Below are 17,047 nucleotides of genomic sequence, written 5' to 3' on the forward strand. Positions count from 1 at the left end.
GAAGTGATGAACAAATAATAGTTAGCCCTCAAGACTACCCCATGGTACCCCAAAATCATCTGGTCCCAGTGCTGTAGGGTGTGGGTCTTGCCAAAATGCTCCCAAGAGTGCTGTCCTTCAGCATGATGAGTATGAGCCAACCCATCCAGATGGACAAGGAGGTTTTTGTGTCAATCCTCAGAAGTACAGTAGACATGATGACAAGGGTGAGGCGTTCAGTGAGTCTGAGCCCACTCAACTTTTCTTCAGTTGTTTCTGATAGGGTTCAGATAAGATCTGACAAGGCCTTAAAGGCTCAGACAAGAAATAATGCTTCAAAAGCTCCGGCAGAGAAGTTTAAATTCAGTATTAGAAATATCTTTCCTTTGGTAAAGGACTCAGACAATGTGTTACAACAAACATAAGGAATTATTGCGATTATCCCTCTTTACCTTATGAACTGCCAGCTCCCCAAACTGCTGCTAACCTACACCAACCAGACAGGTTGCCAGAGCTCCTAAACCACTAAATGTTTTAAAACACAGCAGAAAATTTGAGAATCTTTTTTAATTCTCAGATCTGAGTAATGCAAAAGACATCAGAACAAGACATCATGAATAATATTACACTTGGAACTGGATTTTGAAGGTAGCAAAGTAAAAATGGAAAGAGAAGATGTTGTGGGTATTTCATAATACCTTAAAACCAGCACTGGGGAAACAACTCAGTCTTCTGTGCATTTTTCTTATTTGTTGGCTTGCTTTGTCTACATATTCTGATCACATTGCATGATGACACATGAATCATTTATCTATATGGATACTGCAGGATTTTAAGCGGCCAAAATAGTGTGTGGAGCTGCTCTGGGCTGGGCCTGCAGGGTCAAGGGAGCAAGGAGAGGCTGGGGCAGAAGCAGGGTGGCTGGAACGGGATGGGACCAGAAATGAGGGGTGAGGCATGGACACTAAAGGTGGCAGGATGCTCCTGGGCTGGTCCACACTGACTTACAGATGCAGGGCTGTTGGTGATTCCAACTCATCTTTCCAGTTGGGTGACCTCACACACTCACTCACTCTGACCATCTTGAAAAGTGACCAGGTGCTGTGGTGAGCATCCGATAAAGTATCCCAGTGGCCTTTGTTACCAACAGATCCATGCTGGAGGGAGCTATAAATCCCTCAGCCTCCACACAAGCTGCATTTGATCCAACCTCTGCCTGAGTCCATGGCAGAATTCCCACTGACTGCAAATGGGCTTGGACTGAGTTTATGAGCCACATCACTTATAGGATCTTGGGGCTGCCTGAACTAATGCCCATCTGTTTGGACGCCATTTATGGCTCCTAACAAATCGGTTGAGCCCTGGGGCGAGGCAGAACCCAGCAGAGAAACCCCACAGAGACAACTGGTCTCACCACAGCCTCACGCCCCGCCAGCCAGCAGCAGCCAGCATTGTGTTTTCATCTGCTTTCTCGAGAGATGAGGTGCTGCCAAAGCACTACACAGCTCTGCAGGGTGAGCAGACTGGTTCTAGGCCTACTTGGGTAAGTATTCAGGTTGTGTACGTGAGGTAATGTAAATAGTTGTCAGAGACTGAAAAGCATCTCTGTAGTCTGACAAACAGGGAAAACACTTTTACTTCAAATAATTGAGAGGGAGAAATGAAGATGTAAGAATGAAGAGAGCAAAGAAACTTGGAAGAGAAATACTGAAGTTTTGAGTTCAATGGAATGGGCTTTTCAAAAAAATATTTTCAATATGACCCAAAATGAATTTTTATCATGGAAGGAAAAAACAACAACAACTACAACAAAACATAATTTCTGGTCAACAAAATGCTGCTGTTAAAATCAGTGTTATGCTTCCTTTCGGGATTCCTTAGCACCTTGCACTGCTTGTCAATGGCAAAAGTACATCAATGCTCTCCTTCTGCATAGTTTACTCTTGACAGCAAATGGACAAAATGATGGGTGCCACACACTCTGAAGTGCAGCAGTTGCTCTTTGTGGGGACATCTTTGCTCTCCTGTGGTGCTCTGAAGCAGTGAAACACCAGTACGATGCTGCCACTGCTCCTGGGCACATTAAGAGAGCACAGGAGGCTGCTGTTGAGCCAGGTACCCCATCTCGTGTGCCCCTCTAGTGGTTTCCAAAAGTCTTCCAGCTGCATGCAGTGCTTTAGGGATAAAGCAGCTAACTACCAGAGTTAAACCAACTGTGCTTTGAGCATTCCAGTGTGACAGCTCCAGCTTTTGTAAATGTAACTGTTTGAATGCCTGTGTTCCTCATACTGTTGATAGAGAAAGTAGGGTGCTTCGAGGCACTCATAAGGAAAGATGCCCTTGCAGTCACCAAGCTAAAGAAACAGAGAACAGTTAGGTGCAGAGAAAGTGCTTTGACACAAATGTAAATCTTTGGCTTCCTGCAGCCAAGGGCAAAACTTGAATTTATACAGAAAGCACGAAAGCACAGCCATTGAAGTAAGCTAAGTATTTTAAATCTATAGATCAACTGCAGGTCCTTGACATGGATGATGTGTAATTTTTATTGACTGCAAGAATTTCAATTTAGAAACAAATAAAAATAAAATAAAAAAGGGATCCGAGTTAAGACTTGTCATTTCAGTGAGAAACCAAAATATTCTGAGTTGTGGCAGCAGCTGCCTGAGGCTGCCTGACAGCTGTGTCCTGGCCATGGGAACAGAGCTTGCACCTCAGCTGCTGAGTGAGATCCTGGCCCTGCAGCAGTCAGCAACAAAACTCCCATTCGTTATTAGGGTGACAGATTCTCACCGACAGCCTCACTCCATTGTAAATTTGGTCAGGTTTTCTCCATGCTAAGGATGGGGTTTCCACAGTAGATGGCTATTTTCTGCATCACGTAGTTGTGATCTTGTTGCTCTTCCAAAAATCAGGCTTCCAGGAAGTGGCAGCTTTGGCTGCTTAATAGAAACCTAAATGCAATGGGAGAAAAGGCAGAAAGATGCTGTAGACATCAGGTGTCAACAACACAGTGCTCCACAAAACAAGGGGAGAGGAAGGACTTGCCCAGAACCCCAGCATCCAACCAGAGAGCTGGGGGAACTGCCATGAAAATTACTGCTGCCATTCAGGAGATTGATTTCTCTGTGAGACTCTTCTGTAATTTCCCTGTACCTCAGCTGTATGCAAGGGACCTTGTAGTTTCCCTCCCAGTGGCTGATTTTAACAACCTGAAATGCTCTGTTTTATTTTTACCCTGGATGTCATTACTTTTAAAAAGAGACAAGCTGTCCCAGAATGGTGCAATTAAATTGTTAAACTGGCTAATAGCACAGCAGCAGCAGCCGGGTTCTGCTTTACCCTCCATTACCAGCCAGCTGGAGAAAGATGCTGATACCATTAAACGGCATTTTAAAAATGATTACAATGATATTTTTACTAGCCACATATTTTAATCTGAGCATTCTAATATCCAATATTCATACATTCATTACAAAAATAACTCCTCACATCTTGTTTTCTTACAGCATTTCTAGTACATTAATCTCTCTCTCGTCAGTACCTCATTTATTTTTTAATTTCTTTCCCTCTCATGTTCAGACCCATATCACACTTTGTCTTCATCCAATTTTACTGTCATATGTTTATAAAGATAATGTTCTTATCAGCAAGGCACACATCAGAGATGAATAGCGGTGAGGAATTAAACCTGCAGAGATGTGAAGAGAAGAAACCTTGGCTGTGCTTTGTAGTTAACCTGCCTGGGAACATTTAATCCTCTATAGAAGACATTTTACATCATGTAGCTTAAAAAAGAGAAGTTCAAAGCACAGGTAACTGGGCTGGTTTGGGGAAGGGTGGGTCAGGGAGATTGGGACAGGGCATGAAGTCAGGCCTCCACACAACTGGAATTAATTGCTTGCTAAAATGAATGTCTGGGGCGTAGGAGGAGGGTTGCTTTTGGTGAGCAGCAACAGAGAGCATAGAGCTGCCTGGTGCTTTCACATTTCAGCCCCCTTCTAGAACAAGTTAAGACTGTGTGTGAAGGGGAAGGTTGAAAAATCAAGACAAGTGAAGGTAGAGTTGCCAGGGCAGCAGCAGGAGGTGAGGTCTGCTCATAGCCCACTGCCTCCAGATGAGTCTGCTACTGGGGGCAGCCCTAGCACAAGGGCTTCCTTGGGGTCCCCCTTGCTTCCAAGTTGAGAGATTGAGTGCCAGAAAACCATTTAAAAAGAAAAGAATTTGCAGTGGTTTTGGCCACTTCAGAACCAAGCTGCAAAGACACCTTGAGCACACACAGGGAAAGAAAAGGGGCTGCAAAACTGACTCACAATGTATGCATATACTGAGATGTGAAACCCAGGAAGAGGCTGCCCAAGAGAAGCTGTGAATGTCTCATACTCAGAGGCTCTCAGAGCCGGATTGGTCCGGGCTGTGGGCAGCCTGAACTGCTGGGTGGTAACCCTGCCTACAGCAGGAGACTGTAGCTCCATGATCTTCACTATCCCTTCCAACCTAAGCTATTCTGTGAACACACACAGAAATAAAGCATTTGCTGAAAAGCTGAAGGAAAAGTGCAAGGGTCAAACGAGGTATTGCCTTTCCTTTGCTATCCCCAGCTGTTGTTTCCTATTAGAAGAGCTCCAGGTGGAATGAGCCAGGGACCTTTAAAGCAGGGGGATGAAGATGAAATGAACTGCCATGATGACAGACTTGAAGAACACATTAGCCTATGTAGTGTGAGCTTGTGCCTTTCTGTACACAAAGAAGTGGATTATACATGTACGCCCTAATATTTAGAAAGCATTCATGATTGTTAGAATTTACACAAACTCCACTGTCAGCGACATTTCATGACTACAGGCTAAACTGCTGCTTTTCTCTTTCCTTATAGAAATAGCTTTGAAAAAATAAAAACAACTCCAAAGTGTGCTATAGGTTCATTCCCATTTATGGGTTTCTAAGATGACAAAGAAGTTCCTTCATTTTCTAAGTCTGAATTGAGAAAGAACAAGGATTATTTGTCTAATGAGCTGTACATACTCTTAGCCTGGCAGCTACTCTAGGAGTTGTAGCTTAAAAAAAGAAATAAACACAGCTGCATTTATATTTAGCATATTTATAATAATATTTAGTAATCAAGAGGCTTTCATACATATAAATGTACTGAAAAAAATTGAACAGTACTTTTAACAATCTCCCAGTTCTCAGATTCTGACAGAAGAAAAAAATGAAACAAAACAAACAAACAAAAAAAGCAAATTTTAAATGGTGGTTTTAAATTAATTATAACCTTCTGTAAATCCAGTGAAGACAAGGATACTTCTGTAGTGGTCATGAGCTGGTCTACAGAACTGTAAGAAAATTACAAGGATTTGGTTAAACATGTAATTCTAAATGGAAACTATTGCATTGGTCTGCTTCTAGTATGAGAAATGAATTTCTCAGACATATGTTTTTTGTTTCTTGCCATAAATGTAGAGTTGTTTGGTGTGCTCTGTGAACTGAAGGGTTGACAAATGGCATGCAAGATGTATTTATTCTCACATTCATCCTCTATTTTACAACAAAAGCCTACTCTATGTTTTTTGCCTCTCCTTGTTAGAATAAGGAGTCAGAAGCTAGATCTGCTTGCAAACCTTGGGTCAGGACCCAAGGAAATGGCCACAAGTTGTATCAGATGAGGTTTAGACTGAATGTAAGAAGGAACTTTTTTTCTCAGAGAGTGGTCAGGCACTGGAATGGCTGCCCAGGGTGGTGGTGGAGTCGCCATCCCTGGAGGTGTTCGAGAAGTATCTGGATAGGGAGCTAGGATATATGGTTTAGGGGTTTTCTGTAGGCATGGTAAAGGGAGGATGGTTGGACTAGATGATTTTGTGGGTCCTTTCCAACCTTGTGATTCTATGAAACCTCAACACTTGAATAATCTTGTGGCCATTAGTGTATTCAGATGGACACTTATTAACCACAGTGATCTAATGAGAAGAGATACTCTACATGTAATGGACATCCACAGAAGATGTGTGGTCACACTACATACAGAAATTTGCCCTGAAATGCCGTGTGGTAGGAAAGGTCACCAGTCCTCACTTCTTATCTGGTGTTTCATAGCGTTCTTCTACAAGTAGAAAGCAGATAATCTCTGCTTTTCTTAAGGTATAAATGGCTGTGTAAAGGAAACTGGTAATAAAACTCTACCTTACAGTGAAAGCCTATTGATGCTTCCCCTAATTCTCCTTTGCCAAGCCCTAAAATAACAACATGCTGAAAGTTAAATTACAGATCATTTTATTTTCCAGAAATAATTTGTTCATTATTAACTCTGCTCATGTGTCGCTTCTGAGTACCCTGGATGTTATCCTGTGTACCGCTGTGCTGAGGATTTAGTATCAGACAGATGTATCTCCACTGCTTTAGATGTCCCTGTGTCTCCCACTCAGCAGCACAGTTTCTCTCTTGGTCAGTAACATCAGCACCGTTCCTTTGTTCAGGATACCAGCAGGAAAAGTCTTCTCACAAGTGCCGACTTTCCTGGTTGAAACAATTGTTAGTAATTTCAAAGTAACCAGGCAGGCACTCCAATCAGACTGAAAGATGCTGAGTCAGCCAAAACACAGCGTAGTGACAGATGTGGAACTAAAAATACCGCCTTGTTGACAACTCTTGAAAAATCGAGCAGGACTGCAGGCTACGTTCTACAGGGTGTGGGCCCAGGCAGCCAGCACACACTGGCTGGTGGGAAGAGATGCAATGAAGAGGTGGGAGCAACGCTGGGACGGAGCAAGAATAGATCAAGCCTTCACCCTGGAGCATTCGGGGGATGTGCCAGCTGTGTTGGGACAAGACATGCACCCTTTTAATTTTCTGAGCTAAAGGTTTGGGTCCCCATCCCCTGTGGGGTGAGGAAACCATGGCTGTCCAATTTAAAAGCTGCAAGAACTTTAATGCAAACACTGCAGGCTCTACCCTCCTCATAGTCATACTGTACTAAAGCGCACTTCCTTCACATGCAGTGTAAAAGTGTGTGCACTCTGCTCCTTGCAGATTCCAGAGCCTCAGTGATTAAATTATAGAGGTCCAAATGCCTACTCAAGGAACTGATCTTCTCTCTCTACCTCTGCAGCTACCCCCTTTAACTAAGCATTCCCCCAAGCACTCTCTGCCCATTCCTCCCACCCCCCTTACTGTTTTACCTTTAGGACAATTCTCAATCCCATGTCTTCCCTGTGAATGAAGGTGATAAATTGCAGGGACATGGCTGGGAATACCCCTTCACTGCTGAGCTGGCACTGCCTTGCCCAGGGCTCTCCCATCCATCTGTGGCATGAATTCCCCAGGTCCACTGCTGTGGAAGGGACATTGCCTCTCCAGCAGCCTATGGCTCCTTCCCTACCAGATGTGCTGGTATAAGTGTTTTGATTAAAATATTTACAGAGGAAAGATTTTTCTTTCTAGTGAAAGAAGTGCTTTTTGCTTCACTTTTATTTTTTTGAATTTTATTGAAAACATGTGTTTTTCCACTCCTCCTTTTGTGTTTTGTTTGGACTATTTTAACCTTATAAGTCAAGGAAGGATGGAGATACAAATACTGACATCAGCTGCTTTTTAACTGGAAATATTTTGATCTTTATCAATGTTAATTTTTTACTATTCTGCTTTAAAACAAGGTCAAGCCTTCCACTCTACTCAAACCATTTAACCATGCCACATTTGTTTCTTTTTTTCCTCCATTGTAACTCCTAACACATACAGAGAAAAGTGCTGGAGCTTGAATTCCTTCTCTCGAATTTTCAGCATCTGCTTGGAAAGATGTGGCGGAAAGAAGATGAAGGAATTGTTTTGCAGAACTCAGCATCTTCAGGCTATTTTATCCCTCTAATTGCTGAAGCTGGCTGCTAAAGCCAGGTTTTACTGCCTTATGGGCCATCTCAGTGTGTGAGAAAATCACACTTACTTTAAAAAGTGCTATGGCCAGCTCCACTGAGTCATTGTGCTGAACCTGTATAAAGTCACCCTACTAATAAATAAAATGAGAATGAACTAAATAGTATTCTACTAATGTAAAAGGTTTATATTTCCAGACAGAGCAAGAGATTTTGTTATACCATAGGACAGGAAAGCGTCTGCTTTTGTCTGTCATTTTCCTTCTCTGGACTCTGGTTTTATTATCATTTTACTGTAATGAAAAGCACAAATCATCTGGACAGCCATGGCAAGGAGCTGTATCTCCCAGCCCTGATGTCACCATATATTTCAAGGCTTTGTCATTGCACTGCTATGAAAAAAACCATCAGTTCGAGGGGCAGCATGCAAATGAACAGGAGTTTGCTGTGTGGTCACTCGCATGGCAGCCCTGTCTATGCTGGTGCCTTCCTTCCTGGCTCCATGGCCAGGAGCTCCCTAAGGAGCCTTTGGGTTCCCGTATTTGGCCAGGGCAGAGCATTTCCCTGAGGGAAAGAAAAACTCAGCACAGAATTGCTTTCCCTGTAGTTTCATGCACAATGAGCAAGTGTTTGGTTGCTGTCGCTCTGTTCATAATACAATTGCTACACATGATGGTCTCTCCCATCCTGCAGCAGGAAACACTGCTTTCTGAACTGCACAAATTTAGTGTGACTTTTATGCAGATTTCCTACTATTGAGACAGTGCTGTGATACAGCAGCTCTTTGAATTAAGCTCCCTCCTGTAAACTGAGAAGGCACTCAGCACTGTTTCAGCTTTCTGTCAATATTCAAATTGCCTTCCAGCACACTATGCCCACTCATGTGCTAAGAAACATCTGCAATCAAATCTTATTTGGGTCTTTCTGTAAGAAGCCGCAGGATGGAGATCGAATCCAAAGAAACCAAGTGACCTTGCTTAAAAAGGCAGCTCAACTTTAATGTCATTGTATGAAACATTCCAGAAAGAGCTGCTGATTGAGATATGTAACTTGATCTCTGGAAAACTGACCCCAATTTCTGGTTACTGACCCTCATCTTACCTGCTACAGCTGCAGAAAACTCAAGTAGCTGTGTGAAGGCAGGTGTGAACACACTCATACCCTACCAAACGTGGTGATGCATTCCTAACAACAAGAATTATTATGATGGGGAAAAAAAAATGATGGGTTTTGTTCTGGAAACTTTTCCAAGTAACTGCTTCATTTAAAAAACCAACCCCAAATTATATAAAACCCAATGAGATCGTATACTGCAAATATGTCTCAAGTGTACCATTACAAAAATGATCTTGTGTAGGGAGGTTTTTCCTCTTTTAAGGGCTTGTGCGTGTATGTAGGGCACCAGTGCTTCCACTTGGTGCTTCTTCAACAGCGAGATGGAGTCAGAAAGACACCAACAAACTCTCATCAGAGAAAAGAATATGGGATAAGAAAAGGCTTTGAGAAAGTGCAATGTGAAAAACTCTACTTTCTCACCAGAAATTGAATTAAGCTGTCTTAATTTAAATATCTCACTGGGGGCTTTGAGCATCCACAAGGTAGGCACAAGCCAGCCAGCAGTTCTTGAGCAGTACTTCCCTCCATGAAGCCATTCTGGGTCATCACTGCAGAACCACTGTGCTCTTCCAGCCTGTATAGGAAAATACCAGAGGCAAAGATATTTGTGGTGTGTTATGAACTCCAAGTAGTGTGCTTGGGTTGTCTGGGTTTTTCCTGTGGGAAAAAAAATACAGTGATACTTGTACCCTTTGTGTTTATGACACCAATTAGCATTGCAAATCTGGATATCTCAAAACATCAGTATGTTTCCTAATGAGTAGACAGGGTAATAAAAACAATGCCGTGACCAAGGGATCATTTCTTTTGTCCTGAAACCCAGAACAAAAGCAATTAGGCCAAATCATCAATAAGTCCTCCCAGCCTGCAGCTTGAAATGTTAGAAACTTTGAGGCACACATCTTTGCTATGGCTGGTCCATAACTGTCTACTATGTTATGAGCATGTCTAGATGAGACCTACAAAACTAAGAGTTGAGTTTTTTTCTCATTCACGTATGTTATTTTAATGTATATATGCATGACACATTGTATGCATAATACACAGAGCTACACATACAGCATTACACTGACTACATGAATGTATTGACAGAATTCTCAAATTTGCTCACCTGCATCACCCTTTGGAACATCAATTAGAAATGCTAGTATTATTGATTATAAAGCAGTACCACATGCTTGAATCTAATGGAGATAAACCTACTTCACCGTGAATGCTGTCACAAGAGGTGGCTGCAACACCATGCAAACAGCGTAATTCCTGCTTTTGTGGACTATGTGCACTCCAAGAAACAGGCCAGAACATTGTATTAAATACAGATCTTTAATGTTTCAAATTCCATTACATTGTGGTGTTTAAATCACAACTTCAGAGAAACAACAAAGACACAATTAAATTTACTATTCTTTTGAGCAGAAAAAAAAAAAAATATGTAAATTTTAACCTTTTATTCTTAACTAAATACAATATGTATTGAATTTCTGAGCATCTGAATGAATATTGCACAGCTCTTCTAGTGGCTATTTGTACTTCCAATACATTCCCTATAAAGCATAACTTGCCTTTGAAGGGTGAAAAATCAGTACCAAAAATAGAATTTCACCCCAGATGAATTTGCCCCTCATTTCTTTGGAAACATAATTATGCCTTTATGTACTGGACTATCCGCAAATGATCAATTATATTATTCATTCAAAGGTTATTGAAGACAAGGAAAATGTTTGGTGAAACCAAATCTTTCATCACAAAACGTAAAGACCTACACGATTATCATCATAATGAAAGCTTTGCTTTCTCTCCCATTGCCACTCAGGCCCCGGTGTGTGCCAGTGTAATACTGTTTCGTGTTGGGGGGGGCTCTACAAGGCTAACAGAAAGCCTTCATGGCTGTATATTTTTTCATCTCTCCAGGAAAGCTCAAACTAAAAAGTGAAATTTACTCCTCCACTGTATCGAGTACTCAGGGTTCACCTTCAGAGATGCTTTCAAACAGTAGAAAGACCATGAAAATTTTGACTTTGGCTTTGGTGAAGCATAAAGCAGCATTTATGTGCTAAATTCACACAGACTGTGCAACCCTCCCAAACAAAGCTCCTGTTACGCTTAATTTGTTTCCAAAAGAAATTCAATGTCCTCTCATTCTGGTACCTGATGGTCACAACACAAGAAAGTACAAGGTCTGGTTTTAATCTCTCTAAAGCAGAAAGCACTGCCCTTTAGTGAAAGCAGATGGGAAATCCTGGGATTCCAGGCAATTACGCACACATGGTGATCCAGGAATAGAGAAACAGTGAACTCTTTTGCCCTGTTGGAATGGATGAGTTTTCTGTAAGGATAGACTTGAAGTAGTAATATTTCACCAAATGATGGATTATAACCCTTGACAGCTTCTCAAAAAGAATAGCAGCTTAGAGATAGTGCACCCCTAAGGCAATATCTCGTGGTACATAACTGAGCTTCAACTCTCATTGTGCTTGAGTTGCCACAGTGTTGTAAATGGGTACACTCACCCAAACAGCACATACCTGCATCACACTGCTGAATTCTCTGTGAGACCTGAAAAGTTCTGCAGCCCCAGCAGTGGCAAAGAAGTTGTGATACCACTCCATGACTCTTGGTATGGAAACTAGCCATAATCGTGAACGCAGCACACCATGCAAAAACTGGGGACAACTGAGATTTAAGTATCTTTTGCAGCCTTCTAGCACTGACCTATCAAGGACAGTATATTTGTTTGAAATACAGGCAGACTAAGACTCCTGTGAGGTGCAGTGTTTGTAGCTGCCAGCATGGAGTCCTGATGCATTTGGAATCAAACAGTCCACTCTGGTTCGGCATAATGTCAGTTCCTGGAGATGGTAGGTTGCATCATACAGCATCCCCCCACCGAGTTCATTATGAATCATTCCTGCCCCAAGGGCAATAGAGGTTTTTGACTTCTGTTCTCCCACCAGTGCTGCCTGTAGGGCAGGAACTCAAAAGTGAGTTTCTTGGAACTTAGCAGAATTACCTGCAAAATACATGGCCTGGGCACTATGACTGTATCTCCTGATCCTATAAACATGTTTGAGGTCCTCCAACAAGAAGGATATTATGTCAGATTAATACTTAGAAGATGCTAAATTGAAAGGTCAGGACTATGGCTCTGCATATTAAATATAACCCCTGAATTTGCAAGAAGGCAGTTTTTGAACAAAGGACCATTGACCTCCATACAAGCGAGATTTTACATCTGCTTTTAAGCCCCTGTTTCTCCAAATAGATGCCAGAGTCCATCCGCAGAAGGGTGGGGATGAGCTGGGATGAAATGAAACACCTTGTTTAGATTTAAGGGCATTTTAAGGTTGCAAGTCCTTCACAGTCTCAAATAAAATGAAGTAAGATTTTTTAATAAAATGGAAAACTTTCATTTGGGAACAGCTGGGAAAAAGAAAAAAGAAAGAACAGTTCTGCAAAAAGAAGCAGAAGTTCTGCAACTCAGGATCAAGTTGTGAAACGACTACAGGTTGATAACAAATCTGTAGCTAACAATGGTGCAGAGCTATCAGATGTGCTGTAAACAGCTACAGCAAGGCCTGGCTACTGCTTCAGTCCCTCTTTTCCACTGTGGCCCGTAGGTGTTCATTGCATAGCTGAAAGACACAGGGAAGTACACTCTTCATTTGTGACTGCTCTTTTGTGGTTTTCCATGTTTTTTGCATGGACTTGCATTGTGCAGTTGTGCAGTGTTGACTATGACAACGAAATTTGATTCAAACATATCTGCCCTGGAGACTCTGGCAGCAATATGAAACATGGCCCCAAAACCAGCCCTACCATCACAACAGCCAACTTCAGCATGGAGCTGCAGCACTTGCTCATAGCTGTTAGGAAGGAAAGAGTCACTGAAGGCAGCACACAGCAATGAACTGCAGTCCCACGAGGCACTGAGAGTTGGAGAATCCTGGGTTTTTTGTTGATCAGAGGTGATTCCAGTTGACACAGAACATGGTGCATGACTACAGCAAGCCATAATATGAGGCAGCGTTCTTCCCGGCTTCTTGCTGTACTGCCACCACCAAAGTATAATGGGCTAATTGTTTTGTACTGAGTTTTGGACTCTGTTTCTTGTTAGAGGTAAGTCCATATTTGCTTTGTTAATCTCTTGCAGAAATGCCTACTGAATTCTGAAGTTTGCTTTCACCAGGGAGTTAGTCACACTTGAGTCTTTTTCCCAGTACAGGGGATTTCTGTGTTTCCCATATGGCTCCCATATTCCTGTAGTATATTTTTGTCTGGATATATACCCTGCCCTTCATGAAAGTAAACATGTGTACTGTAAGATCTCTTTGTCAATTAACCAGTGCTCTCTTGGTATCTATATCAAATGCACTGTTGTTTTTTCCCCTCTACTTCATATGTAGATTCAGTGTGTGTGTGTTTATCTGTCTAAAACCAAACCTTGTCAATTAATTAACTTCCAGAAAACACACTGAAGGAAATCTAATTAAAATCAAAATTATGTTTTGTAGTGTATTGGTAGTATGTAAATTTGGAACTGATTTATGTTAACATTATAGTATGTACACTGTAATTAGCAGCAATTTTAAAATGGAAAATGGTTTCCCAGGATACTGTAAGGCAATTCCTTATGTCTGCATTTCCAGCAAACACTACTCCAAAAAACAGAAACAAGAAGGAATCAGCCTCTGTTTGGCAAAAGGTGTATGGAATTGAGCAAAGTAGAGCAAATGCTGAGAGGGGGAACTGCTGGGGTAATCTTGCCACACCTCACAGAGAAATGTCTACTTGACCTGCCCTCATTGCTCACCAAAAACAAGCTGTGATCTCCTTTCTTTTGCAGCTATTCATATTCTAGCCTCTAGATAATAAGAATATGTCTCCTATGTCTCCCTGGCACTAAAATGTAATTGTGGTAGTACCACACTCATGTAAATACAGAATGCATGGGCAGAATTATAGGGCGCACTTGGTGGCTGAATCCATTTAATCAATAAACATTTTTTAACCAGAAACTAATTTTCATGTACAGCTTTTGCATCATCTTGACCTTTGATTGGCACATTTTCTTAAGACATGACCCAGTGCAAATACACAGAGACTCAACTCTGACCGTGAACAGGTAACAAAGTGAGATGCTCCTCAGTGCAATTGGAATTGAGCTGCTGGGACGTGGTGCCTGGGAATAAACAAAGCTGCAGTATTTGTACTTGGACACCATTCTACCAGTTTGCTGCCTCTGTTCCCCTTGTGGCAATATAGTTAGACTGACAGTAAGAACAGACTACTTGAAACCTGTTATTTGTGTATTGAAATTGGTGAGCATCAGTTACATCAGATATATTTGCTTTTCTCCATGGGTAGGATAGGATGTTTGGCAACCACAAATAATCTGCAGGGATCCAAAGAAAGATGCAACACCAGCTGCATCATTAGGATGAGGCTACTCTAAGTTCAGGCACTCAGGTGGGCAATTTCTCACATGGGAAGCCCTTTGGCTTCCAAGGGCTGAAAACTGTCACTGTCTACTGGATCCAGTGACCACATGTGGCTCTGAACTTCCAACAATCCCTGTATGCAAAGGCATTCACACGAACCTGACTCACAGCAAGATAAAACTGTTAGATAATATGACATGCTTCTACACTGCTAAAAGGAAAAACGTTATGGATAACACAAGCAAAATACACCCATCTTGTTTCACGGAAGCAAACGCCAGGTTAGCACATACATCTGCTGACAGTAACAGATGGCAGCACTAATTGTTGTTCAGAAAGTTCGTGTTGTTTTCATTTCCTCAAGGGCAATGCACAGACGTGGGCATGATGTGTTTTCGTATTACCACATTTGTGCACCGGGTAGAGGAGCACAGCCGGGGTGTCCCCCAGGCAGCGGCTGCAGGGGCTCCACTCAGCTCCCACCTCATGGCTCCCCTCTCTCCCATCTCCATTTGCCCTTGCCTGGCACACTGCTACCCCCGCAGCACCAAACGCTGCACTGTCCCTTCACAAAGGCAGCTTTGCAGAAAACTATTCTCTTTATTTCACTTTTTACACTAGGTTCTTTTGCTGCAGGACAACTGGACCTAAAGGGCCCCTTGGAGGGGTGAGAACTGATGCTGACAATAGAGAAAAAGAGGCAGCCACACCACTGAGAAAATGGGGAGAAAATAATCAGAGGAGTGGGACTGCACCCTTCAGAGAAGCACACTGTCAATGCAACAACAATTTTTTAAATAGCAGGATACGAACAGAGCAAAATGTGAGTAATCTTCACTAATGATGCTTGATGTTTCCACGTGGGGTGGAGAGCAGCTACAGTGGTACAGATGCAGAGGGGTTGTCAAGGAAACAGACGTGTTTTTCTTCAGCTGTGCAGTGAAGCACATACTCCAGACATCCATATAGCCTCATTACCACTGCATCTGAATACCTCACCATCATTAATAATGAATTTTACCCTTGTAACGCCTCTCCTGCAGTGGTATTGTATCTCATTTTTAAAGGAACAAGAGAAAGCAGGGTGAGCCCCTTGTCCAGCCGTGCCACCACTCACAGCTGAGTCACACTGCTGAAATCCCAGCCGCTGTACCAGCCATACAGCCACCAAAGAGCAGAGATAACAGAACTCCAGCTGCTGATACTGGCCACCAGGCCATTGCCAGGGAACAGTTCCAGGTTTGTTTCCAAGGGCATGTGTCACTTTATTCTCTGAATGCATCAGGAAGGCATGGATGTGGTCTGGGGCTTCATATTTTCAAATCTAATAAAGGCATAGGGAAAATATCTCTAAATAACCACTCTGATTATTTTATAAAAATCCAATGGAAAGAAAAATATAAGGTATGAGCCGCCATTCCCCATCAGAATCCTATAATTGCCCTCTTCTCATGCTCCATTTACTTCCATCTACCAGCACAGCTCCTTGTGAGCTCAGGGAAGACGAAGGAATGGCCCAGTCATAGGTACATAGACCATATGCTCTTATCTAAGGTTCAGGCTTTATTTTCTTTCCCTTTGTTTTCATTTTAGTTTCCAGTCTATTATTCAGCAAAGTTTGTTCTTATTTGAGCAAAGCACTGTGAGCTATGGACAGGAGCAGCACCTGCCGTGTTCCTTCACTCTGGCAAAGGTAGATTTTCTGGTTTGGACATATATGTAACTGAGCACTGACTCACCTACATGAATGAAGATGACACTTTCATAATTATTAACACAGATTTTGTTTCAATAATCATCAAAAAGGGAAAATATCAACACTCTAAAATCATCTTTGAAGACATTGTCTGTCCTATTACGCACTCACATTTAAATGGCCTCATAAATATTACGCTCAGATTCTCCTCAGATTTAAAGTAAGAAAAGGCTGTCAAAAGACAAATAAGTAAATAAAAATAAATGTCAGAGCACAAAATCACATCTACTTTGCCCTTATAAACACTCTTCAAAGCCTGTGCCATGAAACTTTAAGCCCCACAAGTTTTCAGAGTTTATGATATAGAAGTTCTCAAGTCTCATCTCACACACATCCTTTGTCCTTCTAATAGAACAGTCCAACATACCCCAATTTTTCCAGAGCATCTATGGGTTTAGGTAGGACCCACAGTTATCAAGGGAATACAGTGACTGGGATCTCTTCTGTTTTCTTTCCTATAGCTTCTATTTGCAATATTTTCTTATGTGAGATAACTCAGTCTTTGAAGACTTCAGAGTTGCTATCGTAGCTCACTATGGACATTTCCATTCAGAAATAAGCTCAAGCCGAAAAGAAAAGCCATCTGAGACGCAGCACACATCTTCTTACAGTGACTTGGATCATTCAGAAGTATGAGAGGACAAAAAGAATAAAATCTGCATTGTTCAAATCTTTGTAAAAGTTAAAGTAAACAGACTGTGCATCTTTCTGTTTGAAGAGTCTGTCTGGGGGCTTAACACTCAATTACAATTCATCTAATTCTATACAGAAATATCTAACATGGTTACAGCTGATCCTTCTTGTGAGACACTTAAGGACAAAAGGCAAAAATTTGTAAGAGCAAGAACTGAAAGGAGAATCTATTATGAACTAATTGCAAATCAGAAGCCCATGTA

Source organism: Coturnix japonica, chromosome 2 (assembly GCF_054131305.1).
Source record: "Coturnix japonica strain WE chromosome 2, WE-NBRP24, whole genome shotgun sequence".
In the NCBI taxonomy this organism is placed as follows: domain Eukaryota; kingdom Metazoa; phylum Chordata; class Aves; order Galliformes; family Phasianidae; genus Coturnix; species Coturnix japonica.